General features: G+C 35.6%; 1 protein-coding gene across 1 annotated transcript in view; it reads left to right on the top strand.

The window, feature by feature from the left end:
* Nucleotides 1-24780, top strand: part of SLC38A11 (solute carrier family 38 member 11) — a 147889-nt gene that overhangs the window by 41809 nt on the left and 81300 nt on the right. The window contains exon 2 of the mRNA XM_047772764.1: nucleotides 14077-14180. The gene's annotated coding sequence lies outside the window, so the exon portion shown is untranslated. The remainder of the gene's footprint in view (nucleotides 1-14076; nucleotides 14181-24780) is intronic.

Raw genomic sequence — 24780 nt, 5'->3', positions numbered from 1 at the left:
CCTTAATACTGCAAACTACTGTATGTGTGTGCACGCACACGCGCACAGACACACATACGTTCTTTTGGCTGTGGGTCAATAAATGTCATCAGTGCTTAAAGGAAACTTAAAGAGATCTATACCCTTTGGTAGGCTAATTTCAGTAAGCAAAAGCTTAGGTATTTGAAGTTTTATTCTTATGCTAGTTACACCATCTCAGTTATACCTATGTCAAATAATTTCATCTTTTAATGAATCCCATTTTTACTTCCTAATACAGGGCTAATGATGATTCCCTAATGCCTCATATCATTCAAGGCCCCAGTTGGAGACAGAGAGGGAATAAATACTCTGATCTCGCTCTCTTTCCTCTCCTCATCAGCTGAACCTAACTGTAAGCCAAAGTGCAAACTTGCCTTTTTATTGGTTCCTATAGCCTGTCTCATGACAAAAAGAGGGGTAGAGAAAGATAGAGCCAGTGGGTTCTGGGGTAGTGGGTAAAAGGAAGCTATCTGGCACATGCCCTAAGGTATGAGGTTCTCAAAGTTAAATGTACTAAGACATGATCTTTAAATTTGCTCTTCCATCCTTTTCAAGTCCTTGATCAGATGTCAACCCCTCGGTTAGACCTTATCTTCTCATCCTGTTGAAATATCAACACGTGTCCCTGACTATCCCCTTACCTGCCTGAAGTCTGAGGGTAGCACTATAGCATTAGAAAGACTATACATTTCACTTGCTTATTTATTTAATGTTTTATTATTTATTACCTTTATTATTCAGTCTCTCCCCACTATACCATGAGCTTCAAGAGAACAGAATATTTTGACTCCTGGATATCACTATGTCCTCAATGCCTGTATCAGCAACATCTGGGAACCAGTAGATCTCTAAGCTAATACCTGAGGTTGCTGCAAGGGTTGATGCATTTAAACCATTAGTTAATAAATGCTCAGTAAAGTGTATCTCTTATTAGACTGGTGTGAGCTCAGTATTTTTTAAACAAATGAATGGCTATAGTAAGATATGGAAGAATGAAATCCATACAAGATATAATCTGCCCATATCCTTATTTAGTGATGCATGAGAGGTCTCTAATGTGAACCAGAAAATAAATAAAAGCTTAGAGGGTAAGCTTTCAAGTCAGACTGCTCTCAACCAAATCCATCCCTTACTATCTGTGTGAAGTTGACCAAGTATTTAACTTTTCTACCCCTGAGTTTTCTCATTAATTTAACCCAGAGAGAACAGAGCCTTGGCATACTAAATGATCAGTATCACTAATTATTACAGACACTGAAAGCCAACTTGAAAAAAAAAGTTTTCTTTTAATCTGACAGGCTGTCAGACATTCACAAATTTTAAGAATCTTGCTTTCATGACAATAAATAAAGAACTATAATTAATCTTTTCAGAGCTTCTCATTGCTGAGGTCTTTTCAATATAGGACTAAGCCATAGACATTTAGGAAAAAAGAATTCAAAACAAGCAATGTTCCAAAGAAGTAAAATATAACTTCAAAAATCCTTTTATGTGATTGTTAAAAGTAATCCTCAAAGCAGCTGTTATTAAAACTTTCTGTCATCCAACAGTGTTACTTCACAATCATTAATAATTAATCATAGGTCTCTGATTCATTCTTGCACTCTTGTAAAAATAGGATACCATGAATAGACTTGGATCCTTAGCAACAGAATATTGAGTACTCTATCAGCCTAACCTGGGTACCTATTCACATCTTGCAAACAGATCTGTTTCAGGATTGCTAAATTGGAAGTTATTTCATGGCAAAGTCAGACAACATGTTTTTCTTATGTGTAGCTATTTCAAATTCATCTCACCAAAAGCCTCAACATTTCTTCTGTTCTTGCTGCTTGGGGACAGAGAGCAACAGAGTTTGTGCTGCCATCTTGAGACCCTGAAAATGGAGAGCAAGCATAAGATTTGAACCTTACGAACTAGCACCAACCTGATGGGAGTTTTTGATGTCCCCATGTGGCAGATATTTGAACAAATGCAGATGAGTGAGAAAATATCATTAATATTGGCAGCACCTAATCTTTTAATTTTAATTTGTTTATAAAGTGTAAGACACTACTGTACACATTTTACAAATATAAATTTATTTAATCTTCATAGCATTCCCCCACAGGGAAACCTATACAAAAGTTTAAGTAGGGCTCCAAGATCACACCGTAATAAATGGAGGATCCAGGACTGAAACCCAGGCAGCCTGGGTCCTAAATTCAAGAGCATAAGCCTTAAGCAATCCAACAAACTAGTAAACCATGAATTTGGTTAACAAACTCCCATATAACTCTTGGCTCAAAAGCAGGATAAACATAAGGATGGGTGTGTACATGTGTTTCTTAGCTTAGTATTCAACATATTCAATTCACCAAATCTAGCCTATGTATGGATTTCACTAACGTGAAATCCTAAGCAGAGAATAAGAGAGTTTACTGTAAAGATGTGTAACATAGCCTGCTATAAAATAATGGTGCAATAGCTTAAGATCCTTGATCCTTTGCCACATGTAGTTCTGGGCTCACCCAAGAGTAGGAAACAGCATTTACTTTTTCCCGTATGAAAAGTAGTCATTCTCTTTCTTCCTCAGATAGATGACAGACAGATAGATAGTATCAATGAAAAAAATGTTGCCTGCCATATCAATGAACAAAAGTTGTTGCAGCCTGAGGAGATTCAGGATGAAAAAGTACAGGATACTAGTCCCAAATAGCTAAGGTGCATAACAAAGGAATGATTTTAGTGGGCCCAGTCTCATGCATCTTCCCATATATAGAAAAATGCTAAAGTCCTTACGTTGAGATATCTGGTTTTCTTAAATTAACAACAATTTTTTGTGGAGTTCTCTTCATGGCTCAGTGGTAATGAACCTGAATAGTATCCATGAGGATGCAAGTTCTATCCCTGGCCACTCAGTGGGTTAAGGATCCAGCATTGCCATGAGCTGTGGTGTATGTCAAAGACATGGCTCGGATCCTGTGTTGCTGTGGCTGTGGTGTAGACTGGCAGCTGCAGCCCCGATTCAACCCCTAGCCTGGGAAACTCCATATTCTGCAGGTGCTACCCTAAAAAACAAATAATAAAAATAGTAAAAATAATCTTTTAATACTCTGACTACGTGGTTTTTATTGCAAAAACTCCTCTACATCCTGGCTCTTCCTGTACCTCTTTGGAGCAATTCCTTAGAGCTGTCTGAAAGGCTATGTGCCAGGCTTAAGTCCTCAATTTTGTTCACTGAATAAACCATAATTCTCAACTTTAAGATTGTGCATTTTTTTCAATTGACAATAGAGACAACCCCCACTTCTTCATGCAACCTAAAATCCTCTTTTGTTCTTCTTCTCTCCCCCTCATTAAACATACTTTCAAGCCTGAGCTCATGGATATCTCCCTGAACATCTGCAATGTGTAGAACTGTACTTGCAGCAGCCTGAACAGAAGTGGTGACAAAAATTCATTAAAAAAGGCAAGTTAAAAATTTTGTTCCTCAGTCCATTCAATACATGTGGCTAGTAGCCTTCGTGGGATGGTACAGATATTCATTCACCCACAGAAAATTCTGCTCTAGAGAAAGATGGGAGCCACTGCCCTTTCTGTCCTCTGAAAGTGGTACTGATTCATCTTTTCTGAGTTACTCTATTATTGTGTCATCATAAAACTACACAATTAAGTTTAAGAAAACTACTATAAACATTGAAATTCTTTGTCAGCTTTTACTTTATCAGACATTTTCTTTATTTAGTCTGCCAACATTTCTTGATCAAAATTATTGGCAAGATTACACAGATTTTTCAAGTTTTTTTTTTTATATATGACATCTTTCCAAGTAACTAGAAGTAGAAAACTTAGTATATGTGAATTTTTTTCCAATCCAACAAAATATAATTACATAGCTTATTCTTTTTCTTTACCTAAAATTTCAGTTAACTTAATGCATAACTAGGTGGGAATCATCTTTACCACATTATTTTCTATCCTGATGTAGCTTCACCTCACTTTGTCAGAACTGCATCCAAATAGATAAAACAATTGTTGAAGACTTTCCACATTATATCACTGGTACACTGGCAACAATTAAGCCACTGAATCAACAACTAATCAAATTTAGACAAGAAAAAACATGATTATTTTATCCTAAATATTAGACTAGTTCCTCCATAATCTCTTTTGCTAAAGGGAATTGTAGTATCTACTAATGTATTTATCCATCAGATGCTTAATTGTCACTAATATATGCCTGAAACTATAGTAGGTGTGCCCTAAAGTTCCTAAAATATGGTTGAGCTGAAATTACTGAAATAAAAAAAAATGTTATCCATCGCCTTTTGAGTTCCCATAGGTTGATGGTGACTACCTCAATTCATATCTCCACTGGTATTCTCCGAAGACCACACAGATTCCAAAAGGGAGTAAATAAGGCCATTAGTTTTAATAAGACCTATGCTTATAGCATAATCCGGATACAGAGAATATGACAAACTTCAAGTTACATGTAAACGGAATAAGCCTTCAAAGCTGTAGAACCACTCCAGGGCCTGGCCCAGGCCAAAGCCAAGAGAGAACAAGTGGAGCCTAGCAGCAACAAAACTCTAAAAGATACAAAATCACTCCCAGAAGGAGAAAGTTGCACCTGGACTGAAGAAGTATTTAGAATAGAGATATCTCATGGGGAACCAGAGCATTGGCTCCTGAAGCATTGAAAGGAAGGGACGGAAAAGAGCACAGAAGCAGAGATAGCAGTCTTGAGGAAGCTATGGACTCTGGGGTGGAGTCAGGGAACAGGGTGGGGAGTGAGGGTGGGAGGCATCCCTCGGAGGCTTGATGGTAAAGGGAAACTAGGAGCAAGTGTTAGAAACTGAGGAAAACTAAGAAACCAAAGAGATCAGAACCAGAATATACACCAACTGGCCTCTCCAAAAAGTGCTACAACAGGATAAGGCATTCTCAAACTAATACTTCCAGCAACCCACTCAAATCTCTCATCTCTGCACACAGAAAATCAAAAGTGATAGAAAATAATTTTAAATATGTAACAATCCAGAGAAAACAGTACTCATGAATCCTTCTGTAGGCTATACTAGAGGGAAAGCTTCAGCCAGCTAGATATGAACTGGACTATGATGAGTGCTGAATATATGTAACATATATATTTAATTGTAGATCTAAGATTATAATAAAGATGGAGAAAAGATGAAAGAATAGTATGTAACTATTACATATTTTGATAAAAGCATAAAATATTACAGGAGAAAAGGAGGAAAAAAGAGAAAAAAAGAAACATTTACTGAAATTATGTAGTAATAAAAGAATATCAGTTTAAGTTGGCAAGCCAAATAGAATTGTAACCCCACAGGAAAAAATACAAAATTTCCTAAATACCAAATTAAATACTTTGCCCACTCCAGCCCCTTAAAAAAAAAAAGTAAAGAAACAGACTGCCTGGAAAAACATATTAACTGTAACAATAAGTATGTACAATAAAAATAAAAAATAATGGGTTGAGACCAAACATATTAGTCATATCAACATATGAAAATAAACTTAGTTTACCTATTATAGAGATTTTCAAATTGACTCACAAAACCCAACTGTATTCTACAGGCTATAGACACATGTAAAACGAATAGATTCAGGAATGCTAAAAATAAGCAGATGGACAAAATTGTATCAGGCTAACAGAAAAGCAAGGTTGATAGCATTGATAGTAAACAAGGCTTAAATCAGCCCCAAAAGTATCGAAGAAGACAAGGAAGGGCATGTTGAAATGATAAGGGTCATAATTTATAATGAAGATAATATTTTTAAATAGCCATGAGTATCACCACCACCTTCATAAAACAGAAACTCCAGGAAATGCCAAAAGAAATGGTCAAAAACACAATAATAATGAGACTTTATTGTATCCTTCCCAGGCCAAGAAAACCAAGTGAACAACAAAAAGAAACAAGGAAATATATAAAATGCTCTCGCATCATGAATAAGATAGATCTTGTGAATCTATGTTTAATTTTACCACCAATAATAATTTATGTGTTTTCTTCTCAAGTGCATATAGAACATTCACATAAATTGACCATATAATATATCACATAGAAATTGTCAGTAATTTCTGTAAAGTAGGTATAATTCATACAATATTCTATAATCAGAGGTACAATATAAGTAGAAATTAATATAACAACTTTTTAAAATGTCTTTTCCAGATGAAAAACATCTCTTTGGTTAAAAGGGAAGTACTAGATTAAATTATTGAATTTCTTTTTAAACTAATGATAATAAAAACATATGAGACATAATTAAAGCTGTGATCAGAGGGACAGTCATTGCCTTTAGCACTTACATCAGTAAAAATTAATGATTTTAAATCTCAATCTGAAATTCTACAGAAAACATGCAAACAAATGAGCATTGTAAACCATAAGAAAGCATCAAAAATAATAAAAGTAGAAATTATTAGAATTAATAAATGAAAATGCGGTTGGTGGGGGGTTGGCAAACTTCTTGCTAACTTAAGGATTAAAAAAGGTGGAAAGCATAAATACACACAATAAGAAATAATCTCTAAGAAGTTTCCACTGTGGCTCAGCAGGTTAAGAACCTGACATAGTGTCCATAAGTATCCAGGTTCAAACCCTGGTCTCATTCAGTGGGTTAGGGATCCAGTATTGCCTCAAGCTGCAGCATAGGTCCCAGATGCAGCTCAGATTCAGTATTGCCATGACTGTGATGTAGGCCTTGGAGCTGCAGCTCCACTTCAATCCCTAGCTCCATATGCCACAGGTGCCTTAGTAAAAAAGAAAAATATAAAAAAGAGGACAGAAATAAAGAGTCCCTGAAATAGAGGGAATTAAAATATTTAAGAGACTATTTTGATAAAACTCTATGCCAATAATACAGAGATGAAATAGAAATTTCCTAGCAAGTTTAATAGATCAAAATTGATCCCATTAAATACAGGTAGCTCAGGTAGACTGATTTCCATAGGAAAAAAATTAGAAAAATTATCAAAAAATGAACCTATTGAGAAGGCAATAGGCCCAGTTGGTTTTACAAGAGAATTATACCAAATGCTCAAAGACTAGATAATTCTAATGCTTAAATTATTCTAGAATATAGAAAATAGAAAGAATACCCCCAAACTTTTTTGCTCAAGCAGGTAGAACATTGCTAACAAAATCTAAAGAAGGTGATACTAGAACACAACAAGTTAGTTACTCCTCACCTCACAAATGTAAGAGATTGTACTTCCCCAACCCCAAGATCTGGGAGTGGGTGGGGAATAGACAGTAGTCCTGTAAAATCTACCCCCTGGATGGAACTGGAACTGCAACAGAGACAGAAAATTTGATTTGACTAAAACTCAGCATTCTGGAAGGGGAGTGGTGGAATGTTTTCCAGCAAAGAAAAAATTTTTATTAAAAAAAAAAGGCTATAGAAAGATCAATCTAGTGATCATCATGTAGGAGGCCGCTGTAGTATCCCGGTGAGAACTGCTACTCAAAGTATGACCCACAGACCAACAGCACAGGCATAATCTAGGAACTTGCTAAAATGTACACCAGACCTATGGATCCAGAACCTGAATCTTAATAAAAATCCTTAGGGAATATATATGTACATTAAAGTATGAGAAGCAGTTTCCTAGACATCATAAAATAGCATCCAAAAAAAGGAGAGATGGTTGCAAGAGAAATTTTACTTCAAAGAAATGATAAAGATTAGAGAAGACAGTAAGTTTTCAGGATTGGGTTGCTGGAAATATGTGAAAACTGGCCTAAAAAGCAAATTCATAATGAGTTTGACTGTAGTTAATGGCTTACAGCTGCACTGCTGCTTATTTTCAAAATAATTTAAATTGTTAAATCATAGTAATATTTCAATTTGGAAAAAAAGTCAGTGGAAATCCTGCTATTACTACTTTAACTCTCGAAGATTTTACATGGCTTATGTTTTAAATGAAGCTATCCATCAGATTTTCCATTTTCTCTCTTACAATGTGGTAGATTTAGAGTCTTCCCCCAAATTCCCTTTGTCACTAACCTGGGCATTTCTCCAAGCCCAAAGATAGTAATGAAAATTATAGGCTCTTCCTACATACTTTTCTTTTTTAAGCAACTAGATCTGAGTTCCATATTAGCAAGCTTCAATCTTTCCCTATTGGTAGAGATTTTTTTCTTTTTAAACATAAGCACCTCCACAGTCCTGTTCAAAATAAAAAGCTTTCAAAAAGCTAAGCTCATTAGTGTGTAATTAAGGATGTTGATTTATATAGTTTATATTATTTTCTATTGAATAGACCTGAAGTTTTATAGATATCATGGTAGAATTATAGAAATGTGGAAGCATCTTAAACAATGAAATGCTGAAAAAGCCAATCATTAATATAGGGTATGTTAAATTTGGTTAATTTTATATAAATAATATATAAAGAGAAAGATGAGCCCCTCTGTGTAACTCAAATATATCAACAGCACTCTCATAATGCTTTACTTTCAAGGTAAAGTTAAAATTAATAAAACTTAGATGATTGTAGTAACATCCTGGTTCACTCTCAAAAAGAACAGAAAACTTATCTACAGACATGTTGAACAATTAAATATATGATTATACTTAAAACTGAATAGTAATAGAAAAGCTAAATGGTAATAGAAAAAATAATTTTTATAAATATCGCTGCATTTTTTTAAAAAAATGCCCCTCGGAAGACAGAAAAAGATATCTTACAACCTAATAATTTTAAAATTAATTTTCCATAATTAAATAGTCTCTTTCTTTGATCTTTTAAAATTTAAAAATTTCTTTTTTTTTGGCCACACCTATGGCATATAGAATTTCCTGGGCCTGGGATCAAATGCACGCCACAACAGTAAACCAAGCTGCTGCAGTGACATCAGATCCTTAACCCAAACACTGTAAGAGAACCCCAGCAATTTCTATTCTTTTCCTCTGATACATGCCTATCACTTTCATACTCATTTAAGTCTCTATCTGCATCTGTTTTTTCTCATCTAGTGGTCATGATCTACAAGAAATACAATTTCATATAATTTCTCTGATTAAAAACTTTATTGTAAATGTTTCCTACTTCAAAAACTAAAAAAATTGGTACATGGGGAGTGTTTAGGGATTCTTCTACATTATTAGTGTTATTACATGTCTGAACAATTCTCCCTGAGGAATTGACATGCACAACTCTTCATGCTTTACTCATGAATTTTTCTCAAAAGTGTGTATGTGCACATTACTTCAGGGTATACTGCTTCAGAGCAATTATGAACACTGTGTATGGAATGTTTCACTTTCTCTTATACTGATTTTCAGACTTTAAATTGCTTGTTGGACTATGTTAGGGTCTTTACTACACAATTTTTTTTTTTTTTGCTTCATGATATTAGAAATAGACACTATCAGTTCAAACATTTGTTATTAGAACTGCCTTATTCTTACAGAATGATAGAGACTATTCAGGAAATAACTTTGAAAAAACACTTGTTACCAGAATATACCTTGCTCCTAGATTATGCAAAATAATTATTCATCATATAGAAGTCTCAGGGAAATCCAGAAGTTTTAATTGGTCAAGTCAAAGAAAAAAATAAATGAGGCAGCACTTCCTGGATAGGAGTCCTGGGACTTTCTTGTAAGATAATTAATTTTCAATTAAACAAAAGGTAAAAAAAAAATGCTATTGAAATCAAACTGGGGAGTTCCCATCCTGGCGCAGAGGTTAACGAATCCGACTAGGAACCATGAGGTTGAGGGTTCAGTCCCTACCCTTGCTCAGTGGGTTGACGATCCGGCGTTGCGGTGAGCTGTGGTGTAGGTTGCAGACGCGGCTCGGATCCCGCGTTGCGGTGACTCTGGCGTAGGCTGGCAGCTACAGCTCGTTTAGACCCCTAGCCTGGGAACCTCCATATGTCGTGGGAGCGGCCCAAGAAATGGCAAAAAAAAAAGACATAAAAAAAAAGGGAATCAAACTGGGTGAACAGGGAAAGTGCTCCAAAATGCACATTTATGCTGACATATACACAGTCTTGCAAAATGGGCCAGTTATGAGTAGGTCATTTTGTATAGGCAATGATGTAGATATTTCATAAATAAATAATGTTTTACTAGTCTCAGTGGAATAAATCTAGAGAAAAGTCATTTTCACTCTCTACTTTTATCTCAACTGAAGTATTACTCTCTACAACTTTTGTGCTTACAATAAAATATGCATAGCACGACAATGGAAGAAAAAATTATGTATATATGTATATGTAACTGGGTCCCCATGCTGTACAGTGGGGGGGGGGAAGTATGTTGGGGGAAATAACAATAAAAAACAAATAAAAAGAAAAAAATTACATAGATTTACCCCATATTTTATTCTAGCAAATGTAATATCCCTCTGCATTCTTTTTAGCACACTAGAACAATTTGATTTAGGGAGTTCCTGTCATGGCACAGCGGAAATGAATCCGACTAGGAACCATGAGGTTGTGCGTTCAATCCCTAGCCTCACTCAGCGGGTTAAGGATCCATCCTTGCCCTGAGCTGTGGTGTAGGTCCCAAACTCGGCTTGAATCTGGCGTTGCTGTGGCTCTGGCATAGGCCGGCAGCAACAGCTCGGATTAGACCCCTAGCATGGGAACCTCCATATGCCACAGGTGCAGCCCTTAAAAAAAAAGACCAAAAAACAAAACAAAACACAGACACACACACACACAAAACCAATTTTATTTAAATAAGTTGCATTTAAAAACCTTAAAGATCAGATAATCTGACTACTAATTAAAGCATTCCATACAACAGAAAAACAAAGTTCCCCCAGTTTACTTTATGAAGATATAATGAGCAAAGTTTTAAATCTTGATAACATAGTTTTTAAATGGGTAGATCAACATCTTTTAAAAATTTGGATGCAAAATTTTAAATGAAGCAATAACAAAATTCAATGGTATACTAAAAGACTAGTATGATGATAAAGTAGAATTTCTATTAGAAATGAAGCTATTGTTCATAATTGGACTATATAATATCACACATACAAATATAAGCAAAAGATATAAGATATATAAAAAGTCAGTTGGAAATTCCTACACTTATTCCTGTATTAAGAATTCTAAGTAAAGTATGAAGAAACTAAATATGCTAGAGACCTATTCTAACTAAAACAAAGAGGAAAAGGTAAAATCCTAAAACCATTTTTATTAAAGTCCAGAACAAAATAGGAAAACTCACTAGAACTATGATTATTTAAATTTGTTTGGAATTTCTAACAATTCCAATAGTTATAAAAAATAAAATTTTGCCGTGAATGTGGAAGAAAAGAAACAATCATCTACACTTGCGGATAAGATTCTTGTGTAGCTAGAAAACCCAAAATCTATTGAAAAATAATTAAAATTAATAAGAAAATTTGATAAGGGGCATTCAAGATATGCTACAATCAGTAGTTTTACTTTTTCTCATTAATAAAGATAGAAATGAAAATTAAATAAAAACAGTTTCATAACAACAAAAGCATGAAGTTCCTAAGAGGGTACAAGGGCTATGTAAAGAAAATAATAATATATTATTAAATAGGCAAAAAATGATTCTGAATGGGAAGACAACATATTATATCCATATTATAACAATTCCAAATTAATAAATACATTTAAAATAATTACATAGACATTAAAACTTACTATGAAACTACTATAATTAGAAAATTAAAATATTGGTACTGGAATAAATTTGAATAACAGAACAGAGAATCTATATTATATCCAAATACACCTGTTCTTAAGTGTTAAAAAAAGTATTTTAATTCAATACTATTACTTAGAGACCCATGTGAAAAAATACAAATATAGACTCTTATACAATATATTTTTAAAATTCCAGGTTAATCAAATATTTTTAGGAGTTTCCGTTGTGGCTCAGTGGGTTAATAACCCGATATGGTGTCCATGAGGATGTGGGTTCCATCTGTGGCCTCGCTCAGTGGGTTAAAGATCTGGTGTTGCCTCAAACTGTGGCATGGGTTACAGATGCAGCTTGGATCTAGCATTGCTGGTATAGGCTGGCAGCTGCAGCTCCAATTCCACCCCTAGCCTGAGAACCTCCATATGCCATAGGTGTGGCCATAAAAAGAAAAAATATAAATTTTTAATATGATGCAATAAAAATACCAGAAGAAAATCCTTAGTAAAGATCTTCATAAGCAAGACAAAAAAACCAAGAAAGAAAAAAATAGTTAGATATGGCTATATTGCCATAAATATAGAAAAAAAGTTGTATCTGCCTAATATTGCCATAAATAGAATCTATGAATAAAGTCTGGGAGGAATATTTGCATATACATAATAACTAAAAGAGTTCAAAAATTGATAAGAACTCAAAATTGGACAATGACAAAAGCTATAAGTTCATAGCAAAGGATATATAGACCAACCATTTGATAAGATGTCAAAAGATATATTTTTTGACTGTGATAGAAAACCCATAACATGAAACCTACTTTCTTAGAAAATTTTAAGTATACAGCACAGTATTGTTAATTATATGCACATTGTTGTACAGTAGATCTCTAGAACTTTTTGTCTTGCGTTACTAAAACTCCATACCTATTGAACAGTGGTTCCCCATTTCCCCTCAGTAGAATCCATTTTTGTTATTCAGTGTCAACAAAATTTTTTTAAAAAATTCAAAATAAGAAAAAAAGGCATCATTTTCAGCCTTCAGATTGGCAACTTAAAAAAAAAAAAAAGTAACTCCAATGCTGACAAGGATGCAGGGGAAATAAACACTCTTTTATATCAATGTTGAGAGGCTGAGTTACCAAAAACATTTTAGAAAGAAACCAAGAATTATCCATTAAGATTAAAATTTCACATACTTGTAACTCCTAAGTCCTATTTTTACAAAAGGTATATGACAGGAAAAAAACCCTAAAGCATTTGTATATAGTGATAATTCTACAAGGATTTTTTGAAGTATTATTTATGGAGTTAAAATAAAAACTGAAGATATTTAGGTGTCTGTAGGCAAGAAAACCATCTGAGTATTGTGTTTTTCTACATTTTTTTTCAGGCAAAGAAACTTAAATATATTTATATATGCTTGTATGTGCCTGGAAGGATGTACAGCATATATTAAGTTGATTACCTGGCAGAAGTGGTGGTGGTGGGGAGGTGGGATTAGAGGCATTAGAGAAAGTTATGCTATTGTTTTTCCTTTATTTATCCTAGAAACTTTCGACTTGTTAAAAGGAACACACGCTAAAGAATCATAAAAATTTATGGCCAGAGTTGACTTTAAAGATATCTTATCCACCTCATTTTACAAATGGATAAGTAAAGCCCAATGTTGAGATGCCTAAGATTATGCAGCCATGATCAAATTGAGTTTTGCCTCTCAGATCAGTACTCTTTCAACCCAAAATATAAAATCAAATTCTGAAAGTAAGTTTCAGCTAACTCTACAACAAATTCTTATGAGCCCTTGGATACTATTATATACTTGTCTTTTGAATCTGTCTGTGTGATTTACACACTATACACACACACACACACACACACACACATTCTTTCCTTAGCACAAAATGTTAAAATTCCAGTAAGTTAAGTTAAAAATCAATACTCCTTTATATAAATGAAGTTATCTCTGTTGTCAAAAGATAAAGAACAGAGGTGTTATTCAAAATACTTATCAGCAGGTATAATACAGCCTTGAACAATGTCTTCAGACACCAGTCCAGTCAAAAGAGATACCAGTCATCCAGGTATAAATATCTGTTAGAAAAAGAAATATCAGCCATGCTTAAAGCTTAAATATGCTGACACATTATATCTTTAAAAGGATTAGAATATTATACTTGAAAATCTCACACCAGACTAAATTCAATTTCCTACTAAAGAACAATTTTGACAAACATTTTGGTTGAGCCTAGCTGCTAATGGATATGGCTTCATAATATTTATTTGAAGCCATAAATTATACTAATAGAACTTAACTGATTTACATGACAAAGTTTTCACATATAGAACAAGAAATATAAATATTCACCATGCAAATATTTACTGAATGTCTCCCATATCCCAGGTATTCCCCTAGCTGGTGGGCATGATGCAAAACAGATTTGATTCTTACTTTCATGGAGTTCATGATCCGTAAGCTAAACAGACATTGATCAAGTAAACAAAGAGGTGAGTATACAAATACAAATTATGAATAGAGTGCTTTGAAATAGAGTAATGAGGGAGAAGTTAATTATGTAGATTAGGTGGTCAGGAATGACCTGTCTGGGAAGAGAATATTTCATCTATTAGGATTAAGAAGTCAACCTTATGAAAGAAGAGAACAATTCTCCAGCCAAAGTAAGTGGTCTGCTTTTTATTTATGAGACTGGCTTATTTTTTAAAAATGAATCACAGTGCCTAATTTGTACTCCATTAGTGCTCAATATACATTTACTTATTGAATCTAACCATTGGATCCTATGTACTAATCCATTCCCTTAGCAAAGGGCTATCTATGTATGTGTTGAACTATGGTACAATGAGGCACTTTAAGAAATAATAAAATTATGCTGCAAATTTCACATGTTTATTTGCAATTAACACACTGATAATAAAAGACCTAAAGCATATATACAAATATTAACATAATTAAATATATATACAATTAACCCTTTCTATAGCTATGTGTTGTGGTTCTCATCTTTTTTCCCCCAATGTCCATAGTATTCATACTTCACATCTCCCCTTCAGTATCATCTAATTACAAAAAATGATTCCCATCTGGGAAAATGAGTTGTGAGGGATCACAGAGGTCTGCATTTTTAAGTGAGGATCATGTGCAATTTGAAAAGAATTCCCCAGATACTGTTTTATGCTGTCATCTATGCATATTCTTCTGCTCCGTCCCATTAAAGAAAACTGCATTGTTTTATGACCTTCTCAGTTCAAAAACTGATTAATAACTTACTTATCACATGCTTAGCACTGTGCTCAGCTGCGTGGAGAATTCCAAAGCATGTTCATGCCTCAGCTCACTATGGGCCATGTTTACCCCCTATGGCTCTTATGGACCTGGCCTTCTAGTTGTGCAATTCAAGTCTTATTCATCTTCTCAGACTTACTATAACTGAGCTCTTTTAACCACACCCTCCTTTTGAAACTATATTCTCCTTGGCATCCATGACCACCATCCTGAACCCCTTTGCTTTCCTGGCTCATCTTCCTCTCCTTGTCCCATGAATTTTGGTTTGTCCAAAATTGTCAATGTCAGTTATGAATTGACATTTGATCATTAGTCACTTAATGTAGGCAGTTTCCTATCCAACTTGCACTGATGGTCTCAATTCTGTATCCCTGGCCAGATCTCTTTCCATATTGCACATTCTGACCTCCTATGCCCTCCTGACATCTCCACTTGGATGACTCACAAACAGGTCATGATAAATCCAGATTCTTTTACTTTGCCTTGGATCTATGCTTCCTTCTTTATCTCCTGTATTTATGATGTCTCCTTAAATCATTCAAGAATCTGAAAGTGAAGCTAGTTTCTTGCCTTCTTCTTGCCTTCTTCTTGCCTTCCATATTCAACTGATCACTTGATCCTGACAGTTTTACCTTCTTAATATTTCTCTATGCTTCTCTTCCTTTCCTTTGTTAGGCTCTTAAATCTTGCATGGAGAAATTCGACAGTCATTTTTTAACTAGTGTCTGCCTTTCTAATTACTTTCTCCAACTACAAGTCATAAGATGTATCTTCCATAATTCCACCAAAGGGACTGTCTTAGAATATTAAAGTACAGTATAAAGTAAAATGTAGTCTTTAGTGACAATATTAAGCGTTAGAAGAGTGAGGAAAGAGAAAAATACATCCACTTTCCTCACCATGGACTCCCTCCAAAAGGATTAGGTCTCTAAGAAAAAATGTCACCTGAAATATCTCTCTCGGGAATTCCAATATAGAAGTTCCCATCATTAGGACAGACCATGTGTAAGAACAAAGGAAGTAGAGAAGAGTACAGTGTCTTTAGTAATTTAAAAGAAATCATGCAGTTGTGTTCAGAGACTAGTCTCCACCTTAGTATCCTGATTAGTGTTCTGATGAAATGAGATACAAAACAGGAAAGTTGAAAAGTGATACAGAGAGGCAAGAACAAGCTCTAAGAATATAATTGGAGGTCTAGGTACCCAATTATAGGGTCCTAAAGATGGCTTTCAGGTAATTTATCATCTAACGTTGTATTTGTCTTTCTGGTATCACCTCTCTCTTCACTTGATTCAGGAAATGTTCATGGAACACGGCTTCTGTGCTTTATTGTGAATGCTGTAGGGTATGAATGAGAAATATAAAAATAGTCCCCATCCTCAAGGAGCTTACAATCTAATTGAGGAGATAACATTATACAGGCAAATACACATGAAGATATGCTCAATGAGGAGCTAAAAAAACGAACGGTAACAGAAAGTAGATAGTGTAGTAAGGATAACAGAGGAAGAAGCTAGAGTAGGTAGAGTCCACTGACAAGCCATAGTGAAAGGGAAATGGAACCTGCATTGTTGTCATTGCCATGAGATTTTGTGATATGTATACACGTAGTAGGCAGCATGTTTCAAGAGGAGCACTTAGAAGTGCCTCACCCCAGAGGGTGATAATATAGATGAGATAAAAGTACATAAAAGATGTACTTTAAAAGTAAATCTTGACGGGGCTCTGTAATTATGAATTTAAATTTTAAATGCCATGATAATTTCTCAACCATGAAGATTAACCATTTGGTCAAATTAGTTTTCTGCCTAAGTATTGCTGAGATTCATATGGAATTATTTCTTCTGCTCTTTGAATATCAACCAGGCAGTGGTGGTTTTTAAAGCAAATATCTGAAGATTTTCCACAGCACAAAGCCCTCCAGATACAGCTCAGCATTTTGTAGGAGCAAATCTTAAAAGAGGTAAAATGCTACCCTCTAGTGGTCAATGTGCAAAATTGATGAAAACTTTTATTGTTCCTTACTGCCATCCAGTAATGGCAAGGCCTAGGTACAGAGCAGGATTCAGGTTTTAAATCGTTTTGCAATTTAAAGGACTAGAGCACCTTGATATTACGTAAGTACACCCTTCAAGAAATGAAATTCTGAATCAGACCAAATTAAAGTGTTTCAAAATGGGACCCAGCACTCTGATTACCATGATTCTGCAATATGCAGATTTTTCCTTCAAGGAGTTCAAAATTTGACTTAAAATCCAATTATCTTAATTTCTGGTCCAGTTTTTACCATGTAGAGAATTATTTACACTAATTCTTCAATAGGAAATTTTTCAGAACCCATCTCTTCTTGTTCCTAGACAAATATGCTCTTTCTCTGATCTGAATGCCAATAAGACTTGTTTCTAAATTTTATAGGTTTTGTGTACTTTGGCGAGAAATAATTTTAGTCCTTTTGTGTTCCCTAAAATGGTCTAGCATTTAGGGTGTGCTTTTTAAAAAAACAATTTCCACTTCTTTTGCCATTTTGAGCATTGCGGAAAATCTTTGGGTTTCTTAATTTAAGTATTTGTGCTTTTGACTTATTTCACAGTTGAATGAGGAGATGCCTTGATGATTAGACACTTAAAAAAAACAAGTGACAGATCCAAAAAGCAGTATATAAACTAGGTATTAAACTATCATAACCCTTAAGTGCTGGTAAAATTAAAAAAAAATGTTTGGGGGGTGTGCTTAATAAATATTTGAATGAATTAGTGAGATTGAATGATGAATGGACAGATAGATATTGATAGAGAGTAGGACAATCACCCTATTTAAGGAGAAAAAAATGCTATTCATTTTGCAAATACAAATACCTCCAAGGAGGCTCACTGCGCTGGCTCAGAGGCCACAATGCACAGCTATTTTAAAAAACATACAGGCAAGAACAACTCCAAATCAAGCCTAGGAGCACAACTGTACTCTGTTGACAGCAGGAATGGACACTGGCTCTGCCTGCTCCTTCCATAGGCCCTACAAGGATTATGCAGTTGTTTAGAGCATGAAACCAGAGAAGAAAATTTGAGAAGGCTAGAGCAGGTTCCTCCCCATGCCATCCAGTGGGCCACAGAGCTAAATATACAAGTCAAACTCTTCCTTGGAACTTGGTAGAAATGTTATAAACAATGGCTCCTGGAGGCACCACCGAAGCAAGTCAATCCCCGAATTCCTGGTTCTGGCTCAGACATTGTTCTGGTTCAGGTGTTCTGTAAATGGTCGATGATATAGGCAGTTGTGATATAATAATATGTAACAATATTAAAAGCCTGCCCAGTTCAGACTGCTTAAATGGCCCCTACTTGCCCTTGAAGGATCCAGCTGGGAAAGCATGAATGGATTTCTACATAGGTATTTACACTTGACTCCATGCTTCTCCATATAAGACCCCGCTTGTCCCCTTACTGAAGGTTGTTTAAAGCTTTCTGATCTTTGGTCCTATTCCTCTAAGCTGTGAGCTCTTGTTTTCTGAAAAGCTCTTTATAGATAACTTGACTCAGTCATAATACAACAGACTCCAGTGCAATTTTTCTTTCTTTTTTTTTTGTCTTTTTTTTTGCTGTTTCTTCGGGCCGCTCCCTCGGCATATGGAGGTTCCCAGGCTAGGGGTCGAATTGGAGCTGTAGCCACTGGCCTATGCCAGAGCCACAGCAACTCGGGATCCAAGCCGAGTTTGCAACCTACGCCGCAGCTCACGGCAACGCCGGATCGTTAACCCACTGAGCAAGGGCAGGGACCGAACCCGCAACCTCATGGTTCCTAGTCGGATTCGTTAACCACTGAACCATGATGGGAACTCCCAATTTTTCTTATCCACATCTGGCTCTCAGCACCGCAGTGTGAATAAAATATTCGGTGTTGTGCTCTGCTTGGGCAATGTGACAAATAAATTACAGGCTTGCCTTTCAGCCAGGATTCCATTTCCCTAGAGAATACGAGGTATTGGAAGACATAGGACATTAAAGGCAAAAATGAACAAACTAAGAGAAGGTGCCCCCCACACACAACGTATACAAAACAAGCAACACACACATGAGTGCAATTCCAGTTGCCAAACTCTCCTCTAAAGGATGTTCGAGATCAGCACCATTTTCTTACCATTAATTATTTGACCTCCTTTTACCACAATACTGGGACCATTCTTCCAAGAAACTCCAGGGATCTTCTTGGTGAACACCATGATCTTTCCTCAGTTCCTATTCTCATTGCCATCTCTTCAACACCTGACACTTCTGATATCTTAGATCACGCATTCCAAGAACAGTCTCCTGATTTTCTTCCGCAAATAATCATTAGTTAGTAGAAGTCTAAGCCACTTCCATTTTTTTCATAGTCCAAACAATTTGGTTATGTTTTAAACACGTTTTAAATGTGTACTTGTTATTAAATTAAAAGTTTAATACATATAAAACACAGTGGTGTGGTCTCATTCAGATCACCATAAATCTAAGCCTGAAGTCGTGAAGGCCCACAGTGAAAGGACAGTGACAGGCATGTCCTGCCTTTCTATCTGCTTCTACATCTCTCTCAGTAACTCCTCTTCCTCTTTTTTGCTGCAAGAGTCAGTCCTCAGTCCCAATATCAATCTACTTATGTTCCATTGGCCTATTGATCCTGCATTCTAACGCCAAGGATCATTTCCTAGTAATGACTACACAATTCATTTCCCAGACTTAACCTCTCATCTAAGCCTGGATTCCAAAACCTCCGCATTTGCCTGCACATTTAAACCTATCTACAAACTGAACATACAACCCTCCCACTGAATAGGAAACTAGCTTTCCAATTTCTCCTGTCTTAAATCTCGTTTCAGCAAAAGCCAAGAGTTCCATATAAAGCTACCTATTTGATGAGCAAATAGGTTGCTGAGGATACTGAAGGAGCTTGAAACAGAAGAATCCATCTGAAGGAAATTGTCTAATAAAGCTAGTTATAATGTGATAGACAGCTGTTATACCATTCTAGAACAAGGGAGTCCTCATATTAAGGACAGAACTCGGAGCTTTTATATGGAAACTAGGGCATAGGTTATGGGTATAGGGGAACTGTTACGACTGTTCAAACAGTTTAGACATCTGCAAAGTAAGAAGCTACCTCCTTCATGCCATAGATCCAAGTCCTATCCATTACTTACACGTATGTCATAGTAATAAGCTGCAAAATATAATTTTTAAACTACATTTTATTTTTGTTTATCCCTCCATAAATTCATTCTGTGGATCTGTGTAGGCATTTTTAAAATTTGAAGTAGAGTTGATTTTCAATGTTGTCTTAGTTTCAGTTGTACATTATAGTGATGCAGTTACATATATATGTGTATAAATACATATATCCTTTTTCAGATTATTTCCCATTACAGTTTATTACAAGATATTGAATATAGTTCCCTGTGCTACACAGTCAGTCCTTGTTGTTAATCTATTTTATATATAGTAGTGCGTATCTATTAATCCCAAACTCATAATTTATCCCTCTCTCCCCTGCTTCACCGACTTTGATAACCATTAAGTGTTTTCTATATCTGAGTCTATTTATGTTTTGTAAGTAAGTTCATTTGCATAATTTTTTAGATTCCATAAATAAGTGATACCATATGATATTTGTTTTTCTCTGACTTACATCACTTAGTATGATAATCCTTAGGTCCATCCATGAGGCTGCAAATGGAAATACTTCACTCTTGTGGCTAATACTCCATTGTGTGCATATATACATGTATATATATATACACCACATCTTTGTTATCCATTTATCTGTCATTGGACATTTAGGTTGTTTCCAAGTCTTGGCTATTGTAAATAGTGCTGCTATCAAGACAGGGGTGCATGTATCTTTTTGAATTAGAGGTTTTGTCTTTTCTGGACATATGCCCAGGACTGGAATTGCTGGATCATATGGTATTTCTATTTTTAGGGTTTTTTTTTGTTTTTTGTTTTTTTTTGTCTTTTTAGGGCCGCACCCACAGCATGTGGAGGTTCCCAGGCTAGGGGTCTAATTGGAGCTGTAGCTGCCAGCCTACACCAGGGCCTCAGCAAGAGGGGAATCCGAGCTGCGTTTGCAACCTAGACCACAGCTCACGGCGATGCCAGATCCCTAACCCACCGAGCGTGGCCAGGGATCAAACCTGCAACCTCATGGTTCCTAGTCGGATTCGTTAACAACTGAGCCATGACAGGAACTCCTATTTTTAGTTTTTTAAGGAACCTCCATATTGTTTTCCATAGTGAATGCACCAATTTACATTCCCACCAACAGTGCAGGAGAGCTCCCTTTTCTCCACACCTGTAGGCAATTTTTAATCTCAGTACTAAAACTCTCAGGAAATCTCATCATAGTTTAAAGTCATCCAATACCATCATGAAAAATCTGTCCCTCCCTTAGGTGCACCAGAATCAGTCTTAAGCAAGTTATGCATATTAACTCAAGGAAGGAGAACATGTGATATTTGCAACTTCCCTGTGAAAAGCCCTTCTAAGTTTAGACATTATGATTGCTTGCTTTCTGGAGTTTGTATCAAAGAGAAAAATGTACTTTTTATTGTCCAGGTGAGTATTACCTTGACCTACCCCAAATGAGGTGAGGTAAGCTAATCAAGATCAGATATCACCATTGGACCGCAGTTTGTGTATAAGAAAAGAAATAAGAAGGGTTGAAATTCTCCCTTTAGAAGAGCCACTTGCATTTTATCCTTTTTTCATGACCAGGACAGATGCATCCTCTGCTCACTTCTTCCCTGAATTCACCCACATAACACTGAACTAACACTATAAAGAAGAAATATACAAGAGCAGGCACCTAATAACTAAGGTCCCAGCAAAGTCTTGGTGGTATAATTTGAAGGAAAACCCAGTCATTTAACAAGATTAAAGAGAAAAAATGCACAGTCAACCATGGATTTATTCTTAGTTTCAGATCTATGTCAATAACAGTCTTGAAATCCAAAAGCAAAATGTACATGCCTGATGCTACCAGAGAACTTCAGTGTCACCCAGTTTGGGAGCAATCTTGCATTCATCCTGAATTAGTAGCAATGGTTCTCTTAGAGGCTTTAATTGTCACTGTCATTTTCCCTTAAGGTCAATGCATTCGTCCATGGTGTGTTTCATTTAGGAAATCCTTGCTTGAGCTATGAATCTTTCTTCACTCAAGTAGTTGTTTTTTCGGTTGTTATAGAACTACAAGCATTCACTTGGGAGTTGAGTAACTTTATACTTAGGATATGTGTAATATGAAGCCAACTTCTGCAGAAAGGATTAGTTCCAGGAATCCCACAAGTCTGTGGGAGACTCTACCAGTTTTAATCTTGCAAGTCATAATGACCAAATATTTTATAGCTAAACAATTGGTGTTCTTACACTATAAGATCATCTTCTTAGTAGGTGACACTTTGACCAATATGGGTTATTATTTAATTCCATGAGCTCCTGCAATTTGTGATTTCAGACTAGGACATCAAGTTCTGGCTCGTTTGTAGATATTCATGATTTATGCTCTTGCAATGGTTAATTTATCTTTAGCATATTTCAGTCATAAAAAATGCTCTAGGAGTTCCCGTCGTGGCACAGTGGTTAACAAATCCGACTAAGAACCATGAGGTTGCGGGTTCGGTCCCTGCCCTTGCTCAGTGGGTTAACGATCCGGCGTTGCCATGAGCTGTGGTGTAGGTTGCAGACGCGGCTCGGATCCCGTGTTGCTGTGGCTCTGGCGTAGGCCGGTGGCTACAGCTCCGATTCGATCCCTAGCCTGGGAACCTCCATATGCCACGGGAGTGGCCCAAGAAATAGCAACAACAACAACAACAATAACAACAACAACAAAAAGACAGAAAGACCAAAAAAAAAATGCTCTAAATCCATATTTTTTAATGACTCTATCATAAAGATAAAATGTGGAAGCAATCCAAATGTCCATCGGTGGATGAATGAATTTAAAAAATGTGGCCGGTACATAAGATAGAATATTATTTAGCCTTAAAAAGAGAATTTCAACTTTAAAAATGAGAATTCTGACATATTCTGCAACATGGATGACACTTTAGGACATTATGCTCAATGGAATAAGCCAGTCACCAAAGAACAGATACTTTGTGATTTCTGTTTATATGACTTACCTAAAGTAATCAAATAGAGACAGAAGGAGTAGTGGTTGCCAGGGCCTGGCAGAGAGGATGGGGTTTTTTTTTGTTTTGTTTTGTTTTTTTAAGGGTGAAAGTTTCAGTTTTCCAAAATGAAAAAAGTTTTGGAGATGGATAGTGGTGATGTTTCCAGAACAATATGAATGTAATTAATAGCACTGAACTGCACACTTAAAAATGGCAAAGATGGTAAATTTTATGTTGTATATGTTTTACTGCAATAAAAAAGGGGGGGGAATGACTCTTGTACCATATCACTATCTGAGGACAGATGTGTATTTTTCCTTCCCAATACAATGTTTTCCCGTAAAACAAAATACTTATCCTCTCAAACACCCCTATTCTCACTACCTATATCTAGGTTCTTATTTCAAATCCAGTCATGGACTATAGTTAATTTCAAGTGGTACAGGTTGAAGAATGACTTACCAAACCTTCAGATAACAAAGGACAAGCAACAGAGTTTTAAATAACCTAGCTGGTGATCACTTGCTCACCTGGTGTTTATATTTACTCACCTCACTGAGTAGCCATCTGTCTTGTCTAGTAAACGTCAGTCTCATTAATCCACTTAGCAGCAAATATGATCACAGCCAGCTCTGTTCAAAAGGTGCTCCAACTGTAACAAAGCATTTTGGATTTGTATAGGGAAGTCTGAGTCCAGACCTATGCTTTAAACCACTCCACTATATTGCCTAGATGAAACATAAAAGCACTTTTCAAATTACAATTTATATTATCAGAAATTATATTACAAAGATTTGAGTCATTAAATCTATTTAAAAAGGAAAATCCGAGATCATTAAAAGTAGTTTCATAAAGGCAAAAATGTTCATATTGGTTTAGAAAGCCAATAAAAACTAAAGCAGTAAATTAACTCCTTTAAAATAGAGAAAGGGAATTTATAAAAATCAACTTGGAAATTTTTCTGGTACTAAAAGGAAAAAAAATGTAATTAATGATAATAAAAGAAGTTAAGAGGTTTGCTTAACAAACTGTGGGACATCCACACCCAGGAATACTACTCTTCAATAAAAAGGAATAAACTATTTATAACAAGCAACAACTTAGATGGATCCCAAGGGCTTTATGATGAGTAAAGCCAATCTCAAAAACTCACCTACTATTTGATTCCACTTATATAACATTGTCAAATTACAAAATTATAGTGATTAAGAACGGGCTAATGGTTTCCAGGGGCTGTGGATAATAAGGGGTAAGGTGTGTGACTATAATCTTTGGGTCTAGCTGGAATAAATCTACATTTTGATTGTGGTGGTGATTACACAAAATCTATGTATATTAAAATGTCATGGAACTATACATACACATCATACTAAATTCCTAATTTAGTATCGTAATATAGTTATGTAAGGTATAACCATTGGGGGAATATGGATGAAGCATACAGAAGATTTCTCTGTACTACCTTTGCAGCGTACTGCATAAATATAATCACCTCAAAATAGAAAGTTCTTTATAATGATAGATGTGCTCACCAAATTGAAGAGATCAAATATACATACATGAAGGAAGAATTTGAAGAAAATAACAGCCAAGAAGAAATAGAGGAAAACAATACTAAGCCAAAGAAATACTTGTTTCTATTTTAAAGAGCCATTCAGGCAAAATCA

The sequence above is a fragment of the Phacochoerus africanus genome, chromosome 3 (assembly GCF_016906955.1).
Source record: "Phacochoerus africanus isolate WHEZ1 chromosome 3, ROS_Pafr_v1, whole genome shotgun sequence".
NCBI classification, from domain to species: Eukaryota; Metazoa; Chordata; class Mammalia; order Artiodactyla; family Suidae; genus Phacochoerus; species Phacochoerus africanus.
This window is presented reverse-complemented; position numbering and strand designations above follow the sequence as displayed.